The following is a 21,552-nucleotide window of genomic DNA, read 5'->3' as shown; positions in this document are numbered from 1 at the left end:
AAACTGAAGCTGACTCCGACATATTAGTGACTTGTTGCAACAAGTAGTCCACTTGTTCCAACAAGTCAATAATCTGTTGGAACAACTGCTGCAGCTTTTTCATTTTGTTATAGATTGGTATGTACTCTCATGACCAATTTTTTGTTAAACAAAATATCTTTAGGTACCTCGAACACCACTAATGGGGGACTCAATAAAAATAGGGGTTGATTGCCATGGTGAATGGATCGAGAAGAACAGTCGATATATTTGGCGATGGAAGGGTAGTGACACATTAGAGACGATAGCGATGACTGTCCAAAGAGATGTTATGTTCGATGATTTTGTGAACCTAATCATCACCTATTGCGAATTAACTTGTGAACCAAAAGATCTTGCCATCACTTACATGCACAGCTTTTTGAAAATCAGAGGGTCTTTCCATTTAAGATAACTGATCAGGTTCGTTTGCGTGCTTATTTGAATGATGTAGCTAGGCCCATTTTAAGGGTATACGTTGTTGGAAGCCCGGTAGAGAACCACAATTTATCTCAAGACCAACAAGATGTGTTAAATGATGAATTAGATGGGGTGGATGTGGATATCCCAGATAATGGAAGTGGGGCTGACCCGATTCCTATACCCGAAGTTGCGAGCAATACATTGGGCACTACACAATCAATACAATCTAGCCATGTTCAAGATGATGAAACAAGTTTTTATAAAGGAATGCCATTCAAGAACAAGGAAGAACTAGCCACTTGGGTGAAACTTGCTTGCTTGAAGAAAGATTTTAGAATCAAGAAGGTGATTAATTCGCGTACTGTGTATTTCTTCAGATGTGTACATCCGGAGTGCAAGTGGTGGCTTAGGGCTGTGAAGCTTTTAAGTTCTGACATAAAGCATCACACATGTGGTTCTGAGCACATTACGAGCCATAATCCACACGCTACTATGAAAGTCATTGGTGAATACTTCAAAGATAAGTTTCCTTACGGTAAAGGCCCCTCTACAAAAGATATGAGTCAATCAATCCGTACAGATTTGGGTTGTAAGGTAATTTATTGGAAGGTCTGGAAGGGCATGGAGATTGCAAAGGCTTTGACAAGGGGGACACATGAGCACGGGTATGCGGTGCTTGATGCGTACCGTTATATGCTTCGTTCTGCAAATCCAGGAAGTAAGACAGCATTGAAGGTTGATGAAAATGGGAAGTTCAAGTACTTTTTTGTAGCCTATAAAGCTTGGATGCTTGGTTTTGCGCAAATGAAAAAAGTCATAGCTGTCGATGGGACATTCTTGAGGAGCAAGTACGAAAGCGTGTCGTTGTCAGCAGTTGCACAAGATGCGGAGAATCATATTTTTCCAGTGGCATTTTGTGTAGTGGACAAGGAGTGTGATGCTTCGTACAAATATTTTTTTGAACAAATGAGAAGCTATATAGAGGATACCCCTGAGTTGTGCATAATTTCTGATAGACATCCAAGTATCAAAAAGGCGGTTTCAATTGTCTTCCCTACATGTCATTATGGTTTTTTCATGAGGCACCTAGGGGAAAATCTGAGAACCACCTTTCACAATGGGGCGGTCGTATCTCAATTTTATAAAGCAGCAAAAGCGTACAATATTGATGTCTTCAATGACCATTTCAATCAAATTAGAGATTTGGTTCCTGGGGCCGCCGAACATCTTGAACGTGCTGGATTCCACAGATGGAGCAGCGCATTCTACCCCGGAAATAGGTATTTTCACATTTCTGTTTCCAACAAGTAACGTATCTGCTGCAACTAATAGGTAACTTGTTGCGGCAGATATTGTACTTGTTGTGATTTTTGAAACAACTGAGCCTCAGCCACATGTTCCAACACTAATATGTTTGTTTTGTCAGGTATGATTTTATGACGACAAACACTGCTGAGTCGGTGAACTCAATGTTCAATGTTGAAAGAGAATTTCCCATTACTGCTCTATTTGATTCCATAAACAGGAGGTTTACTGAGAAATTTCATGAGAGGCGTATGGAGTTCATCGACTCACCAACCATCTTTGTTCCCTTAATGGAAAAAAATATATCAAAATTTGTCAACTTGGGTAATAAGTTATTGGCCCATCAAATTGCCAACTACAAGTTCAGCGTCATCGGCCACGGTTCAGTTGCAACAGTCGATTTGCAAAGAAGATCTTGTACTTGTAGGGTTTTTGACCTGGACAAAATACCTTGCCCACATGCTATGGCAGCGCTTCGAGTCCAATACGGTAAAGACTTTGGAAGACGGATTTATGACTACTCATCTCCATATTACAGGGTGGAGAATTACATAATTGCATACTGTGAGGAAATGAATCCTGAATCTTGGGAAGTTCCTATGGAGATTTTAGAGAGAGAAATACCTCCTCCACATGTTGATCTGAGCAAACCGAGAAGAAGACGGTCAAAGAGGAGGCGTGGAATCGGGGAATCACTTGCAACGAGGAAAAACAAATTCTCCATATGCAAAACAGTTGGCCATAAAAAAACTACATGCCCAAACCGAATTGTTCCCTAGTTGTTAAATTTGCAATGTCTTGTAATAATAATTACTATTGTTTGTGTTTGTGAAATTGGACTTTATGACATTTTTATGTTGTTTCTGTTAGTAAAATTGGTTTAAATGATATGTTGATCTTGCTCAAATCACCAATGTATGTTCTGTCGTTTTGCAATTTCTAAATAGTTTTCACCAAGTAAAAATTCTGTTGCAACAGCTGTATAACTTGTTGGGATTTTGCCAACCAGATTATGTTCTTGTTGCAGCAACTAACTTAACTTGGTTTTCCAACAAGTGACATGACTTGTTACAGTAAGTTCCTATAGTGCTTTGAGTTTTTAGAACAAATGGAATGAGTTGTTGCAGAAAGTCCTTAACTTGTTTCATCCAACAAATGGAATGAGTTGTTTCATCCAACAAGTGATATGACTTGTTCAACAGCTATGTTACCTGCTGCAACAGATCATGTACTTGTTGCAACAGGTTAAACAACTGCTGCAACAGATTATGCAATTGTTGCAACAGGTTATGCAACTGCTGCAACAGATTATGCAATTGTTGCAACAGATTATGTAATTGCTGCAACAGATTATGCAATTGCTGCAGCAGATTATGTAATTGCTGCAACAGATCATGAAATTGCTGCAACAACTAAGATATAAGTCACATATGTTTAGTTATTAACAGAGGGAACCAATGATATTTAGTGATCAATATATTTATCTACCAACATCCTTAATGGATTAGACGGTAATTTCATTGATTTGATGGGAAATTCTAAGCGTATACTTCCCAAATCGAGCGATCGTTGGTGTAATTTGATGAGAACTACTTGATTCACCTATATTTAGGTGTAAACAACGAAAACCAATGATATTTATTGTTTACTAAATGTTCCTAACCAATTTGATGGTATTCTGAGTCAGGACATATGATCAACTAAGCGTATACTTCCCAAATCGAGCGATCGTTGGTGTAATTTGATGAGAACTACTTGATTCACCCATATTTAGGTGTAAACAATGAAAACAAATGATATTTATTGTTTACTAAATGTTCCTAACCAATTTGATGGTATTCTGAGTCAGGACATATGATCAACTAAGCGTATACTTCCCAAATCGAGCGGTCGTTGGTGTAATTTGATGAGAACTACTTGATTCACCCATATTTAGGTGTAAACAATGAAAACTAATGATATTTATTGTTTACTAAATGTTCCTAACCAATTTGATGGTATTCTGAGTCAGGACATATGATCAACTAAGCGTATGCTTCCCAAATCGAGCGATCGTTGGTGTAATTTGATGAGAACTACTTGATTTACCCATATTTAGGTGTAAACAACGAAAATCCAATGATATTTATTGTTTATTAAATGTTCCTAACCAATTTTATGGTATTCTGAGTCAGGACATATGATCAACTAAGCGTATACTTCCCAAATCGAACGATCGTTGGTGTAATTTGATGAGAACTACTTGATTCACCCATATTTAGGTGTAAACAACGAAAACCAATGATACTTATTGTTTACTAAATGTGAAGCTTTTAAACAGGTTACTCATCCGTTACAACAGATAATGCACTTGTTGCAACATATTGGTAACTTGTTGCAACAACTAACCCATCTGTTGCAACAGATGGGTTAGTTGTTGCAATTTCTTCAACAATTGAAAGATTTGTTGCAACAACTGACTCATCTGTTGCAACAGATCATAAACTTGTTGCAACAGATTATCAACTTGTTGCAACTTCTAAAACAGCAGTTGCATTTATCGCAACAACTAACCCATATGTTGCAACAACTGAACCATCTGTTGCAATAAATTTACATCTTGTTGCAACAACTGATGCATCTGTTGCAACAGATCACAAACTTTTTGCAACAGATTATCAACTTGTTGCAACTTCTTCAACATCAGTTAGATTTGTCGCAATAACTGACCCATATGTTGCAACAACTGAACCATCTGTTGCAACAAATTTACATCTTGTTGCAACAATTGACGCATCTGTTGCAACAGATCACAAACTTGTTGCAACAGATTAGTAACTTGTTGCAACCTCTTCAACATCAGTTAGATTTGTCGCAATAACTGACCCATATGTTGCAACAACTGAACCATCTGTTGCAACAAATTACAAACTTGTTGCAACAACTTACTCATCCGTTGGAACAGATTACAAACTTGTTGCAACAGATGGGTTAGTCGTTGCAACTTCTTCAACATCAGTTAGATTTGTCGCAACAACTGACCCATATGTTGCAACAACTGAACCATCTATTGCAACAAATTTCAAACTTGTTGCAACAACTTACTCATCCGTTGCAACATATTAAAAACTTGTTGCAACAGATGGGTCAGTTGTTGCAACTTCTTCAACAGCTGTTAGATTTTTGTGACTTGTTTAAAACTACTAAAACCACTGAACATAATGTATTGAACACAGCTTAAATAATGAACACCTAATATATACTTAACAAAATGTCTTAGAAAGGTACTGAACACCTAATATATACTTAAATTACATAATGTCATAAAAAACTCCTAACATATACTTAAATTGTTCAACATGCCACATTTTGGCTCTAAAGAATGCAAAATCAATGAACTGTTTATCAACCCATCTTAGGGCTCCAACACCTTTTCAATGACACCTAATGCCCATCTCCATTGCATCCTCCCTACAGAGTTGTCGCTGATTAGACTTTCGGGTTTTGTCACAGTTGTGCCGGTAAGCAAAGCCTCCATAAAAGCAATTGACCACGAACCACATGCCGTACCAGTGACATTGCGGGGGAGATTCTGTAGCCTATTGAATTCCCATCATTCATTGAGTAACTTTGCAGGCAAGTGTGCGAACATTCCACTCTGTTGCAATAACTTGGGCCACAATTCCATTACCGGCTCCATGAAACAAAAGAAATCAGATTCTTCATAGACAGGAATGTTGCAGTCATACACATTTACCACTCCATCTTCAATCATGAACTCGAGAGTGAAAAAATGTGTGGCATTAATATCCATCACTGTTAAAACCCTCTTTGCACCAGCCCACGAGCAGCCTCCCGGGTAGGGTCTGACACCCCTACAATAATCGATCATATCATCATCCCACTTGAATTCAGCAAGTCTAACCTTTAGAGACACTACATTTGGAGCTGTACTCTCTTTTGTCAATTCTGCGTACCTCTTGGACATATTGTTGTAAAAGTTGAGGTCCAGGATTATGTCAGTGGAATCATAGTACTCGGGGAAATTGATTTGGCTCATACGCATTAGAAGCAGGACTTCATCTACATACTAAAGTAAAAGTAGTAAAACAGTTAGTTACTTGGTGCAACAGATTCAACAGATTATCTACTTGTTGCAACAGCTAGTTAACTTCGTGCAACAAATTCAACAAAATAAAGGAACTGTTGCAACAGCTAGTTAACTTGTTGCAACAGATTATCTACTTGTTGCAACAACATACTGAATTAGATAGATATATACAAGTGTTGAAACTTACCCAATCCTCCCACCAAATTTCCATGCTTGTCAGAGCCTTGAAGTCTGCTGCTCTAAATTCATGCATTGAGTACATGGTTCTCCCACTCTTTTTGGACTTGATTGCAGTCTCAACCTTTTTCTTTCTTTGGGCATGTACAGGCTTGAAAATGTCCACCTTCTTTAGCACTTTTGGCCCAACATCAAGAAGAGGAGTCCCAATTGACTTACTAGGAGTAACAACAGATCTTCTTGATCTAACTGATGCAAGTGCCTTGGCAATTGCTTTGCCCCTCCTCCGAGCATGAACATGAGTATAAGGTGAGGAAAGATTCTTTGATAGTTTGATACCCCTCTTGGATATCAACTTCTGCATAAAAGTGTTTGTGGCTTCTTGGGCCTGCACCAATTCCTTCACCTTTCTAATCAAATTATCCATTTTGTCCTTGCAAGTGGTGCACTCACAAGCACATGAGGGCACCTTAGATGTACCGGCACCAACATCAACAAATCTTCTACCACTCAATCCACCACTACTAAAATTGCCACCAAATCCGAAAAAATCACTCAATCCAAGAACTGGAGTAAATCCACCAATATTAGCATCATCATCTCTTAATTTTTCCCCAGCAATACTTGCTGGGACATCATCACCACCACCGCCACTAATAACATCAACAGGCTGAACAACACCACCAACAGCATCAGCACCACCACCAGCATCACCAGCAACATCACCACCAGCACCAACAACAACATGACCACCAGCAACATGACCACCACCACCAGCTACAACATCATCAACCCTAGTGATGGCTGTCACTCCAGCCAATTCTCCTTTGAACCCATCAATCAATCTGTCAGGCACAGATTCTATGGGCACAAATGTGATAAGGCATGGCATCTCCAACTCTCTTATTGTTGGGACAAGCCATGGGTTCACAACCTACAACAAAAAAGTAGATATATCATAATGGTGCTAAATCATAAAAAGCAAAACCTATTTAAAACAAGTTAACATGTTGTCGCAAAAGGTTACACATCTGTTGGGCAATGTCCAACAGATAGGTAACTTGTTGCAGCAGGTATCTCATCTGTTGGAAAATTTCCAACAGATGGGTAACTTGTTGCAGCAGGTTGCTCATCTGTTGGATATTGTACAACAGATTAGTAATTTGTTGCAACAGATTATTGTACTTGTTGTAAAAACTTACTGTAACAGATTCAGAAGTTATCAAATTAGTAAATAAAGTGATATGTTGCAACAACTGTGGTACTTGTTGGAAATTGTCCAACAGATTGTCAACTTGTTACAGCAGGTTTATCATCTGTTGGACATTTTCCAACAGATGGGTAACTTGTTTCAGCAGGTTACTCATCTGTTGTAAAAAACTAGTTGCATGTTATAACAGATTCATCTGTTGGGTAAATTGTTGCAACAGGTTAATTATCTGTTAGACATTGTCCAACAGATGCATAACTTGTTGCAACAGATGAATGTGTTGTTGCAGCAGATTATAAAAGTTGTTGCAACACCTAGTCATTTGTTGTGTTCTAATGTTTACAGCTTCCTTAGGGGGGTTGAAAAGGTCAACACTTAATTTTATGTTGTTCCTGGCAGTGAGCCATCTGAGAATTCTTGGATAGGTAACTTCTTTGGGGTATTCCTTGACTTGATGCCTGAGGTGAGGAATGGCTTCAAATGCCCAAGCCTAGAAAAAAAAGATGCCATCAAAAATCAAAATAGTGATTGAAGTTAAAAAAAAAAGAAGGTAAAACATTAAAGAAAATTTACCATGAAAGCCCAAGGGAAGCCATATAGGTTTTGTGTCTTCCCCGTTGGCTTCAAATCCTTCATCAAATATTCAACAGTCAAGCTAATGCTTTGAAAACCCCAAACATAGTTGTTGAAGGCATCATAGTCCTCAGCAAGTTTAATCAATCCAAACGGTATGTTGTAGTTTACGTCTCTTGCCCAAAGAACACTATGCACAAACCAAACTAAGCACAGTGCCTCCTTGTGTTTTTTTGAGAAAGTTTTGGACTCCAAGTCTTGCAATAATTTCTTTTGAGTATAGCTCTTTCCCACTAAGTTTACCAAAGAGACATCATTCTTAGCTTTGAAACCCTTTGCTTTCTTGTCTGCCTTGGGCGTCCGGGCTGGCTTAGTTAATAAAACAGTAGGAAGAGGCTCATAAGGATAACATCTCAATCCGGTAACTATGACAAACTCCTTCATGCCAAAGCAAACTGGCATGCCACAGTAATTGATCCAAATCTCATCCTTTCTATCACAAATAATCTTACGCTTCAAAAGCTCAGAAACCATTGTCATTTGAAATCGGGCACTGGTATCTTCAGGCAAATCTAAATAGAGCCCAAAGCAGCTAGCCCAAAAGAAATTCTCCTACCCCTGCTGCCGGAGAATGCCCCTGAAGGTGTCAAAGCCCTTGCCCATGGTTGATCTAACCACAAAATCACCAGAAAAATCCTTATTTCCATTCAGCGGCATCGTCACGCCGTACTTTTCAATGCTGAAACTTTTGACGACCTCCTCAATCGAAAGTCTATTGGGATCTGTGGCAATACTAGAAGACTCAACAAGATTAGCATCCACATTATGTTTCCTTTTTCTTCTTAACTCAGCCAAGATCTGATATGTTGATTCTTCTTCTTCTTCATTACCATTTTCAGTTTCTGCATCTTCTTCACCTCCTTCATCCCCTTCAGCTCATTCATCCCCTTCATCTCCTTCTTCTTCACTTACTTCTTCTTCATCTCCTTCAGCATTTTCTTCATTTTCTTCATCTCCTTCAGCAGATTTTTCATCATCTTTTTCACTTTCTTCTCTAGTTTCTTCACTTTGTTCATTTTTATCACTTTCTTCTTCATGCCCAACAGATGTTTCGTGGGTTTCCTCTCTTTCTGAAGCCCCAGTTTCACTAACTCTTTCCTCATTTGTTGATTGACAAATAGCAGTCACAAGTTTATCTAATGGTGTTTGCACCTTAGCTCTTTTACTACTTTCTCCCTCAGTTGGTTTTTTTTTTTTTTTTTTTAACTGGAGCCATTTTATCTATACACAGGAGATAGAAAAACAATTTTAATTGGTTAGTGCAACATTCAAAGTAAAAAGGGAAAAGGAATATGTTGCAACAAGTAATCAGTTGTTGCAACAGATTAATAATATGTTGCAACAAAATACGAAGCTGTTGCAACAACTTATTACTTGTTGCAGCAGAATCTTAATCTGTTGGAAATAGAAAAACAGTTGCAACAACTTAGCATCTGTTTTGTTTTTTTACAACAGCTTGTTAATATGCTACAACAACTGCTTCAGTTGCTGCAAAAACCTCAACAATTGTTTTGATTTTATCCAGCAGCTGTTGGATAAAATCAAAACTTTTCCTAAACCATAGCATGACAGCAACAACAACAGCAAAAACATCTAAATTTAACTATAAAACATCTATATTTCACTACAAACACACAACCATCACAAAATTGCTGTAACAGGTAATCTCAGTTGTTGGAAAACATCAACAAAATTGCAAGCCTTTTTTTTCGAAACAACAAGGAGAAGAAGAACAAAAACAACACCAAAAACCATAATTTCACAACCACAACCACTATTTACAAACTGACAAACCCCAACAAGTGCAACAAATACACGAAACTACAACAAAACAAACAACATTCAAGAAAAACCCATGCTCTTCTTCATCTTCTCTAACCAAAATTATCATTTTCACACTCTGATTTCAAAACCCTAACTTTTGAACAAAGTGAAAAAAAAAGTTTACCTGAGAATGAATAGACAAACAACAACAGTGGAAAGAGAGAGAAATGAGCAGCAGCAGCAATGGAGAGAGAGGAACGAGCAACAACAATAGTGGTCACCGGTCGCCGGTTTTTTACAGCAGCAACGGAGAGAGAGAGAGACAGAGATGAACTGAAGAACTGCTCTTTTTTTTTTTAAAATAAAATGAAGTAGTTGGGGTCGTGGGGGAAGTGGGTTGGAAGGAGTTTTTGTATAATGTGTATGGGTTGGAAGAAGTTTTTGTATAATGTGTATGGGCTTTTGTGTATTTTGTAAAAGATTATAAGTTTAAAAATTATAATTCAATCCCAATTTAAGTTAATCACATTTTTAAGACAAGTTTGACCTTGGCTGGTCAAACTTGTCACCATTTCTAATTATAAGACTTTTTTATCACCATAAGTTAAATCTTCCTAGTTAGAATTTGTAACTTTATCGGATAATTCGTACACTACTATATTAGTAAGAAATCAAATTGACTTGACATATTTCTTATGTCTTATTGATTTCTATCAAAAAGGAACGGTTTGAATGGAAAGTAGTGAGCAAAGACATCAAGTCAAGTGGTAAGCGAAAAAAAAAATGACAATGTTTGGTCAATAGAGGTATACAACGTAATAAGACTAAATAATTCATTCTCTATTCACTTTTTCTTTTATAGAAAAGTAAAGTAAAGGAAGAACATAAAGAGTTTTAAAAAAGTTAGAGTTTAAAATATAGATAAATAATATTCTAAGTAAAGCTAATATTGTGGATGGTCATAGCTAATAGGTCGTGTACTAATAATAATAATAATAATAATTTAATAAGCTCAAATAAATAAGATAATTTTATTTTATATCTACCGCTCATCGCGGGTACTAATACTAATAGGGAGAATGTGAAGGAAGCAAAAAAGTGCACAAACTATAATGATTAGTTATGGCAGATAAGTCTCTCTTTCGAGACCAGTAAGTTGCTTGGATGCTTCCTAAACGTTATCTTGAAATTTACATTTTCGTTATTCCCTGTTTTTCTAGCTCCATCGGGATTTTGTCTTGTTCATCTTTTGTTAAAAATTAAAGTATTTAGAGCCTGTTTGGGTAGGCCTTAAAAAGGAAGCTTATAAGCTGGAAATAACTTTTGAGCCAAAAAAAATAAGTTGAGGTAGTTCAACTTATTTTTTGACTTATAAGCTATTTTCAACTTATAAGTTGCTTTAGATAAGATAAGCAAAATGAGCTTAATTTATTTTTTGGACTTATTTTAAATATAGAATAGCTTTAAGCTAGCCAGTCAAACACTAAAAAAAAAAAGGTGAAAACAGCTTATAGGAAACTTATAAGCCAATCCAAACGGGCTCTAAAGATGTTTGCCTCTTTTTTAATTTACGTTTTAAAAGCTTTCGACATACGTGTAACGTACGCTTTTGACTGATTGCGCAATCTTTTTAGCATTATGAATATCAGTTATTATTTATATCAAGGTATTTATTTAGTAATAAACATCATATAGATTAACCTATAATTACCTCATAAGTGAACATAATTGTGTAAATATTTTTTCACATTGTCGGTGCATAAAAATTAGGTTCATATATTAAGATAAAACATTACTCACATCCAATGTATACAACAAACCAATGGATATAAGATATGCCTTTTTCATATGGTAACGCAATATATTTTTTCATTTTATTTTTTTTAACTGTAAAAAATTAATTGCTTAAGGTAAATATCCGAGCAAGTAAGCGTTTTCCCTATATCTAATGTACTTTGTCCAAAAAGGCAGTCAAAATATTTTGAGACTTACATTTTCTCTCTGTCCTTTCTTGTTTTTAGTAAATGACAGCAGGAAAATTAGAAATGTATGATGAGTTAGATAATCACGAACAATGAAAACAGAGAAATATACTTCATCCATATATATAATAAAATCATAGTTACCCTCAATGTGGGATTTTCTGACTCAAATTCAAATTTAGTGGATTTAGTCGCTCCAATATGAATACCGGCATCTGTTGAGGAAAAAAAAAAAAAAGGGTCACGGTTGAAACGGTAATGTTTAGTAGATTTTTTTTTTCTTAAGATTCGATAAGCTACGAAAAAAAAAAGTAAATGTCTTTATCACTGTCACAGTGATTCAATCCACCTGATCAAGTCCAATTCTTTCTCTGTTTATATAGACTATTTATAAGCTGTATAATTCCAAGAAAGTTCCTCTTTGCTTTCTCCAATTCCAAGAAAGTTCCAATCACGCAATCTATATCTCTTTGGCATTATAAATAATAAGGTTGTCACATTCCAATTAGTTCATTTCCACAAATAGCACAAACGCATACACTAGCACACGAGCACTGAAACAAATTAAATAATGGGTGCTAAACTCACTGTAATAGAAAATAGGTCAAAGAATGATATCGAAATTAGAGTATGGGTTCCTCCGGCTCGACCGGACAAATTTCAAAGAATTATCAGAATTGAAGCTGATGGATGGAGGGAATTAAATTGCAAAAATTTCAGTTACGGAAACTTGAGTCCTGATGACTATGAGGGATTTATGTCTACTTGGTTAATGATTTATGTTGATGGAGTTTATACAGGAAAGTATTTTCTTCCCACCCACTTGATGAAGTATGCGAAAGTCATCTGCGACAGAAATGAAGGACACTTTGTTATACAAGGAATCAAAGCAACCTTCGACTTCTGCAGATTCAAGTAATTAACTAGTTAATATTCCTCTAGCTACATTTTTTTGTTCTTTCAATTTCATCTTATTGCCGAAATGTTGTTTTAGTTTCGTGTGTTTTCTGATTTGGTATGATGGAAAATATTTTCCAGAAATGGAGTTAACTATTACTATTTTCTGAAAATATTTTTTTAGAAATAGAAAATATTCCCTAAATGGTCACCCATATTTTTGAATTGGCTTCTAAAATCATTTTTATTTCTTTTAGAATTATAATATCACTCAATTATTACTATTTTTCTCAATATATATTAAACATCACAAAAATCTCATTCTTTTCTAATTGAAATGCCATGTCACATTATTTTTTTTTTAATAATAAAATTATTTAACTGATCAAACTCATTTAACCCAACTCAATTCATGTCTTATACCCGACTTAAATTAAAATACTCCACTTGTAATAAGGACAACTCGTAGCATATAAAAAACGTAGATATTAAACATCTTAATATTGAATTAAATAATAATAAAAAAAAAAACTGCCCACCATACTTAACTCTCCAAAATATGATGGCATAATATTTTATTAATGGGATAAAATAAAAAATAAAAAACTTGGGAATTTGTTGGGATCAAATCCCATGAAGTGCGTTTGCCTGAACTCAACAGAAGAAGTTCTCAAGTATATTTTAGGCTTCAATGATGATCCTACGGTTCATGGAATTCTTGTTCATCCACTATTACCTTCTGTGTGCTACCAAACTTCTTAGTGGTCGTTTGGTGCATGGTCAAAATTATCCCGGGATTATAATCCCTGAACTAGTTTATCTCATATCTTAGGACTATTTTATACCATCTAGGAGAAGATATAAAATAGTCTCAGGATAAGTGGTATAGGAAGGTATATCCCAGCTTATATCATGAGATGTATTTTATACTTTATTTGATATAGGATAAATTTATACATTCTACCAAACATAGTACAAAAATTAGTGCTGGGATATCCCAGCTTATACCTTCTACCAAACGACCAGTTAGAGTTAAAGAATGTTTGACTTGCGACTTGATTTAAATTAGTTTTATCCAAATAAAAGTTGGGCATTTTCATCTAAGTTGGATATAAGACATGAGTAAGGTTGGGTTAAATGAATTTGACGATTTAAATAAATTTATCATTAAAAATAAAATTTTAATGTGACATGGCATGCCAATTAGGAAATAAGGTGGCTTTTGTGATGTTTTGTATATTTTAAGGAAAATAGTGAGAATTGGGTGATATTGTAGTCCTAAAAGATTCAAAAATGATTTTAGGAGTTAATTTTCAAAACATGGGTGATCATTTGGGGAATTAACTCCTAGAAATGTGGAGAAAATATTTACTGCAAAGCTAGACATCTGATCGTTCGGCAAAAAATATTTACATTCACTAGTCAATATACGTAATGTATACATATATTATATATCTGGTGGCTATTTTTTTTTTTTTTTGGATGAATGATTATTTATGTTAATTTTTCAATATTTTTACCAAAAATCGGGAAATGACTCATCTCACTTTTGTATGGAAGTTACTTTCCTATATAATATTTATAACTCTAAATTTTGTATCATTATTGTAGTCAAGTATAGCCATTATTATCAATCTTTTATCCTCAACAATTCATCAAAACACTATTCAGTTTGTTAATAATGTTGTTATCAATTTTTAACAAATACTTTTACTTTCCAACAAAATATCGGAAACCTTCTTTAGATTTTTTTATTTTCTTATAAAAAAAGTAATTCATTTTCCAGAAGATGACTTTCATTGTACCAAACGCACCCGGCATATTGGTTAGAGATCCAATTGATTTTTTTTTAACTGAACTTTTTTACAGGGGTTGTGCCTTCTTTCCCTATCTCAGAGGAAACAACAAGGAGATGGTTTGATCCTCTATTTAAGAATAATATTCAAGTTAGTATTCTGAATTGTTTAATGCCTTCTTCTTCATATGTATTTATATAGATCATGTCTCATTAAACAATGAGATGACAGTGGTGAAATCAAAATTTTTATTAAGGATATTTAAAATATAAAGAAGTAAGTCAGGGGAATTCAACATATTATATATATATTGCCAAAATATAGAGAGATGTGAAAATTTGTAAAGAGATAAGAATGTTGGGAGAATTTTCTTTGCCCTTTGTATTCGCATAATCCTTATATACAAGTAAGCCAACTCCTTAAACTCTATTCTAATAAGGTAACCCTATTCTAATAGAACTACAAATCATATATTATCATAATTACAATTGCACTATAATTAAAATATTACACTTAGAATAGGGTCTTTCTCACCGACGTGACCGGACACACTGGTCTGGTCACGTGTCTAATTTTCTGGTCACAATACCCCGCCTCAAATTGGAGCATGAGGGTTTTGAATGCCCAACTTTCCAAGTAAATATTCATACTTCGACTTTCATGACGCTTTCGTAAATACATCAACCAATTGCTCACCGATTGACATGTAGTTGGAGGATATAGTACTAGACTAGAACTCATCCCGGACATCACTTCAATATGTTTTTTTGGTTCATGAAACACCGGATTTCAAGTAATATTTATTGTCGCTTGACCATCATAGTATATATTAATTGGATACTTGTGTTCGAATCCCAAACTCTTCAAAATTCTTTTCAACCATTTCAATTCATAGACCGTCATTGCCATTGATCGATATTCTGCCCTCGCTAAAGAGTGGGAGATAATATGCTGCTTTTGATCTTCCAAGACGTAGGTGACTTCCCGAGCGAGATAAACCATCCGATAAATGACTTCCGGGTCAGCGGGCATCCTACCTAGTCTGTATTATACCATCCGTACAAACAGAGGTCACAGTTCTTCCTCATTACTATTTGTTGTCCCAGGTTCTTCTTCAAATAACGCATCACCCAGAAAACCATGTCGTAGTGTGCTTTCTTTGGTTATTGCATGAACTGAGAAAGAACATGCACGCAACATGATAACTACCGTCGGGTGAAACAGAGATATATGAGTCTCCTAACCAATTGGCGGTATGGTTCCGGAGCTACCAAATTAGCTCCACCGACTAGTGCCAAATTGTGATTTTGTTCCATAGGCATGTCGTTGGGCTTAGCTTCCAACAATCCGATTTAAGAGATTATGTCCAAGGCATACTTTCGTTGAACATGAATATCCCGGTAGGAATCCTGGCAACCTCAACTCCAACAAAATAGTTCAGAGAGTCTAGATCCTACATGTGGAAACACTTGCGGAGATAGTCTTTGAACCGTTCAAGGAGACTATGCTTGTTTTCGAAAATGATCAAGTCATCTACATAAAATAAAACGTTGAGTTGTACACCATATTGGTTCATAGTGAAGAGAGAGTAATTCGAGTACGATTTTTTGAATCCATATTTTGGCAAAGCGCTTGACAGCTTAGCAAACCAACACCGTGGAGCTTGCTTCAATCCGTATAGAGATTTTTGGAGACGACATACCTTTCCCGAACTGGAAATACAAAATCTCAAGGGTAATTTTATATAGACTTCATTCTTGAGGTCTCTATGCAAGGAGGCATTGTGAACATCTATCTGATGCATTTTCCAATTTCGAGTAGCCGTAACTACCAAAAATGTCCGAACAGTCACCACTTTAGCAACTAGAGAAAAGGTCTCATTGTAGTCGATTCCTTCCTCCTGCTTACTTCCGAAAATAATTAAACGGGCCTTACAACGCTCAATGGTATCGTTAGAGTGGTACTTGATCTTGTAGACCCATCTGCATCTGAGTGCTTTCTTCCGATGGCAATGTCTCCAGCGTCCATGTTCCATTATCCTCTAATGTTTCCTTTTTCACACTTCTGAGAAGTATCTCGGCTCATTTCTGGTAGTAACAGCTGCAACAAAATTTCGGTGTCGCAAAGAAAAATTGTCACAAGTTATTTAATGAACTAGATAATAAGGTGCACCTGAAGGTTGTTGAGGGGCAAGTGGGCGATCTAATGAACTTTACCTTCGGAATGTTTCAGTAACATAGTCACGCAGCCGAATTGATTCATGTTTTTTACTTTTTCCCGATCCATCTGCTTCTCCGACTAGGTTGTCCGAACCTCTTATGTACAGACATTCTCTATATGTTCACTATCCAACCCTGTCTCTATGCAGTCTGAGTCAGTCTGGACTTATGATCCAGCATCTATGTCTATCTGAGTTTCTTCCCTAGTGTCATCAATTGTATCCGTCTATTTAATTCTCTGGATTTTTGTATTCTCTCTTATTCGATTTCCTCCCACTTGATATTCAAGCCCCTTTTGCCACATAAACTCTATCCCGAAATCTCTATTTTTTTTTATCAAACCACCCGATCCTGAAGCAAACAGGAACTTGATCTCATAGATGTCCACATCTCTTGAGAGCAAATATTCCTTATTTTCTAAGTCAAACAAATTTCATCCTTTCTTTCCATATGGGTACCGTACAAACACATACCTACGACTCTGACTTTTAAATTTATCTCTTGTTCTTCCCATTGTGTATGCGTAGCACAATGACCCTAGTATTCTTATATTTTCATACCGTGGGGCCTTTCCATACAAAATCTCAAAGGGTTTTTCCCTTCAATACTGAAGAGGGTTTCCCATTAATTAGATTTCCAGCAGTGAAAACACACTCTCCTCAGAATTTTATTAGAAGATGACCACTAAAATCTCAATGCTCGTGCCATATTGAGAATGTGACGATGTTTTCTTTCGACCATTCCATTTTATTGGAGCGTCCCTGTGCAAGATGTTTGGAAAAGAATTTCGTGTGCAAAGAAGTAATTCTTCATACATGTGAACTCAGTTCTGTTGTCATTTCTAACTGTCTTCATCTTTCTACCAAACTGCCAGTCTACCAAAGCGAAGAAATGTTTTAAGATTTGGGACAGTTGTTTCTTATCAACCAATAGAAAGATCCACACTGCTCGAGAACCATTATCCATAATCGTAAAAAAAATATGAGGCACCACAAAAAGAGTGAGTCCTATAGGGCCCCATAAATCACAATGAATCAACTCAAAAATCTCAGTAGCTATTATCACTTAATGAAAATACAATTCTTGTTTCTTTTGCCATCTGACAGACATCACACACTTTATCTAATCTAACACTACTCTTCTTTAGACATAATGCATAAATTAAGTTAGTCACTTGCACCGAAGGATGGCCTAATCTCTTGTGCCAAAGCTTGAATAGTCTAGTGCTTCCGCCTTTATAGCTTGTATCTGTGGTACGTTCCGAAAGTAGTAAAGTCCACCTCGTCGTTCGCCCATTCTAATCAGCGTCCTCGTGGCAGAGTCCTGTATAACACACAGAACTTCGTTAAATTTTACCTTACAATCTAAAAGATCAATTAGTTGTGACACAGAAATTAATTTGCATATCATTCAACCTGGTTGTTCCCTCTTTAGTAGCTACTGAGTCACTTCCATCCAGACACTAAGGAATTTCCCGTTGATTACACAGCTCCTCTGAATTACTTATCACATGGTTGACAGCCCCGAAGTCAATAATTCAATATGAGTTTTCAGTCTTACCATCCGTCTTTAGTGTTCATCTTTTGTGACTTCAACATGTGAATCACAATCCTTCAATTCTCGTTGCTTAATTCGGGGGTCCTGTCTGGCCTATGTTCACAAGTCCTGATTCTGCGTAATTTCTGTCCTTGGTCACCACAATGTTAACTTGGTTGTTTTCTCTTTTCCAATTAGATTCCAGACCACATCTATGTTGTTGTAGTTATCCTCATTCCCGACCACCTGTCTTCCCATCGCCTTTTTTATTACCCGGCCACCAATCCAGATGACCAATGAGTTGGAAGCATTTGTCAACATCGTGATTGGACATCTTGCAATGCGTGCAAAACAAATCAATATTTTTCCCTTCACCTTGCGCCCGATTAAGATATTTTTCTTGCACCGCAAAAGCTATAGTTTCACTCCGGTCCTCAGTTTTATGTGCGACCTTTTTCCACACATTTTTCTTACACCAGTTTCGAATAGAATCTGTTCAATGATGGCAATGGATCCTATATTATTAAATTAAACCTCACTATTTCATACATTATCTCATTATCCCATGAGGTAAAGATGTGCTTTTTCTTCTTCTCTTTTGGCCTCTAAGGCAGTTACTAGATTGCATGTGCACTTACCGCACGTACATGTCGGGATCTATTCATAATTCGTCAATTCTTCCCACAACTTTGTTAATTTTTCATAGTAATCCACTATGGTTTTACCCTTCTGCTTGCACTCCGCAAGTTCGCCTTCAACTGTTGCATCCAAGGACCGTTAATAACCACAAAACGATCCCGGATACTTGTCCACGGTTTTTCCGCTTCTTCTCTATGAGAAATAGTTGAGCGAAGCGTCGGTTCAATGGTGTTGAGAATTCACGACACCAATAGTGATTTTATAGTCCACCAATCTTCTAGATTCGGCGATTTTTCATCTGGCTTCTTGAACGGTCCATCCACGAAGCCGAACTTTTTCCTTGCGCCTAAGGCTGTTCTCATGGATCTAGCTCATTGTTCATAGTTTTCACCCTTCAATTGGACTTGTGTCACCACAATTTCGGGTTTTTATTTGACGTAATATTATACGGAGAGATTGTTTTCCTCTGTGTCTTGTCTTCTTCACCAGTGATTCGTGTGCCTTTACCACTGGCATTATTTATGTATATATAGGGTTTTTCGTGATCTTTCTAACTTGTCTCTAATATCATGCTAAACTATAGATAGAGATGTGAAAAGCTGTGAAGAGACAAGAATGTTGGGAGAATTTTCTCTGCCCTTTGTATTCACATAATGACCTCCTTATATACAAATAAGCGACCTCCTTAAACCCTATTTTAATAAGGTAACCCTATTATAATAGAATTACAAATCATATTACCATAATTACAATTGCACTATTATTAGAATATTATTCTTAGAATAGGGATTTCTCGCCGACGTGAACAGACACACTGGTCCGATCACGCATCTAATTTCTGGTCACAATAGATACTCCACCCTGCATGTGGCAACAAAAGAAACACAAATATAGGATGAGCTTTTTGAAAATTAAAGCTATTTAATTACAAGCTAGCTTTTCGCTTTCTGGCATAACACTTGAAAATTTAATGTTTGACATTGAAAAATTAAACTACTCCATTATTGTCATAACCCAATTTTCATAGCTGACTTTATGTCAATTCATACAACTTCTAATTCCTGCATAATACTAGAAGTAAGTTTATATACATGGTGACAATTATTTTATGTTTAGAGGATGCAATAATACACTTATATTAAATTGTTGGTTTGCTTACTTTCAGGTTCTGATTTTCTTCTAGACTCATCATCCGAGTAGAAGAAGCTCAAATTTTGAAGATGTATGTATACAATCAATGTCCAATGATATATTGGCCCTCTTGTTTATGACATGAGGTTGTGCTATATATATTACCACTTTAATATTTCTATAGTGCTTCAAGTTATCCGGTCTATCTTATATTTTGTGAGATTATATTTATGTTGTAATGTTATCTTTATTCCAACTTCATCTAAATGTATGGAGAATGAAACTTCATTTCTCGTTTTGCACTCTCTTTATTAAAATTCTCATAACTTAGAGTTGTTAATCTTTTACACCCCTTATCCATGTCCTTTTTAATTTGTACCATGTCTTCTTACTTTATTTTTTTATTTGTTTTGCCTAATCCTTTATCTCTTTATTTTCTACTGTGATTAGTACTCTTTAACTCTTTACTTGCAATTCCATGGGACAAATACCATTGATGATTACTTAACTGATGTCCCTTACATTTTACTTTTTCATTTTTATTCTTACTGTAATAAATATGAAAGAGATTAATGTCGTAAAACAAAAAAAAAATATTAAATTGAGATCGAAGAATAAATAAGGTTAATTTAGTCAAATTATTATTCTAACTAACGTATTTTTTAAAAAGGTGCAAAAGACAACATGACAAGTAAAATGAGATGAATCTAGTACTTGAAATTAGAGTTATCTGTAACGACCCGTTTCGGCGTTACTGTGAATTTCGAAGAAAGACCGCAACTCTGACTCCTTAATAATGTCTTCGTCTAGTTTGTACTGGAAATCGCCAATTCAATCGAAATCGTTGTGCATATCGCGTGAGGGATGGAAGTGTGGGCCACCAGGCCTAGCTGAGCCGCCATAGCGCCAGTATTGGCGCTGTAGTTGAATCACCGCCATAGCGGTGAAAGCTTATGGCCAGTGAGCCGCCATAGCGGCCACTCAGCAGCCCTAGCGGTACTGCTAAAGCGGTGAACGTAATTAAAACTGGGGCAGTCTCGTATAGTGAAAACACTATCTAAGACTTCATTTCGGGAATTGGTCTCATTTTTCTCCCAACCCTAAATTCCAGCCGCCTAGGTCCTTTAGGAAATAAAAAATAATCAGATTGTTGGTCTTGATAATCCTTCTAAGACCTTCAAATTCTCCTTCCACCTAGTAAATTTCTCCAAATAAATCTTCACCTAGAGAACCATCTAATGGGTATTACAAGTATCTATGGTGGGAGAATGATGGGTTAGCAATAATTTTCACCCGAATCCCATTAAGCAATCTTCCATGTTCTTCCCCTAAATGCGTTAATAACCTAGATTCCTACCTTTCTTTTTCTTAAAAATGAGTTCTTCCATGGATCTTGGAAATGGGTCTTCCTCAATATAAGCTTAAAAATTGGTGAATCACCTAGTGTTGTTGTAGATGGGATCTAGGAGTGGGTTAAGATCCCAAATCCTTCCTTTTAATCTGAAATCTCTTATGAGGGTTCTGATGGTAATTTCTATTCTTGGGCCTCATGGTTGTCTCCAAGCTCTTCATGCGGATTATGGTGTGGTGATCGAGTTGAAGAATCAATGGATGTTCATGGCACCCGTTCGGCCATGATGTAGGTTATGGCTTCCCTTTCGGTAGACCCCGGTTAGTTTCTCATATTCATGTACTAGAAGGAACAGAGAATGCATGTGTAGGAATTTGGAGA

At 36.2% G+C, this 21,552-nt stretch overlaps 1 long non-coding RNA gene across 1 annotated transcript; it reads left to right on the top strand.

Moving 5' to 3' along the window:
* Positions 1-12,098: 12,098 nt before the first annotated feature.
* LOC132635721 (uncharacterized) lies at positions 12,099-20,118 on the top strand. The gene is made up of 3 exons (XR_009580695.1): positions 12,099-12,517; positions 14,369-14,445; positions 19,855-20,118. It is a non-coding gene; the product is annotated as an uncharacterized LOC132635721 (long non-coding RNA).
* The last annotated feature ends 1,434 nt before the right edge of the window (positions 20,119-21,552 follow it).

Source organism: Lycium barbarum, chromosome 4 (assembly GCF_019175385.1).
Source record: "Lycium barbarum isolate Lr01 chromosome 4, ASM1917538v2, whole genome shotgun sequence".
Lineage (NCBI taxonomy): Eukaryota > Viridiplantae > Streptophyta > Magnoliopsida > Solanales > Solanaceae > Lycium > Lycium barbarum.
This window is presented reverse-complemented; position numbering and strand designations above follow the sequence as displayed.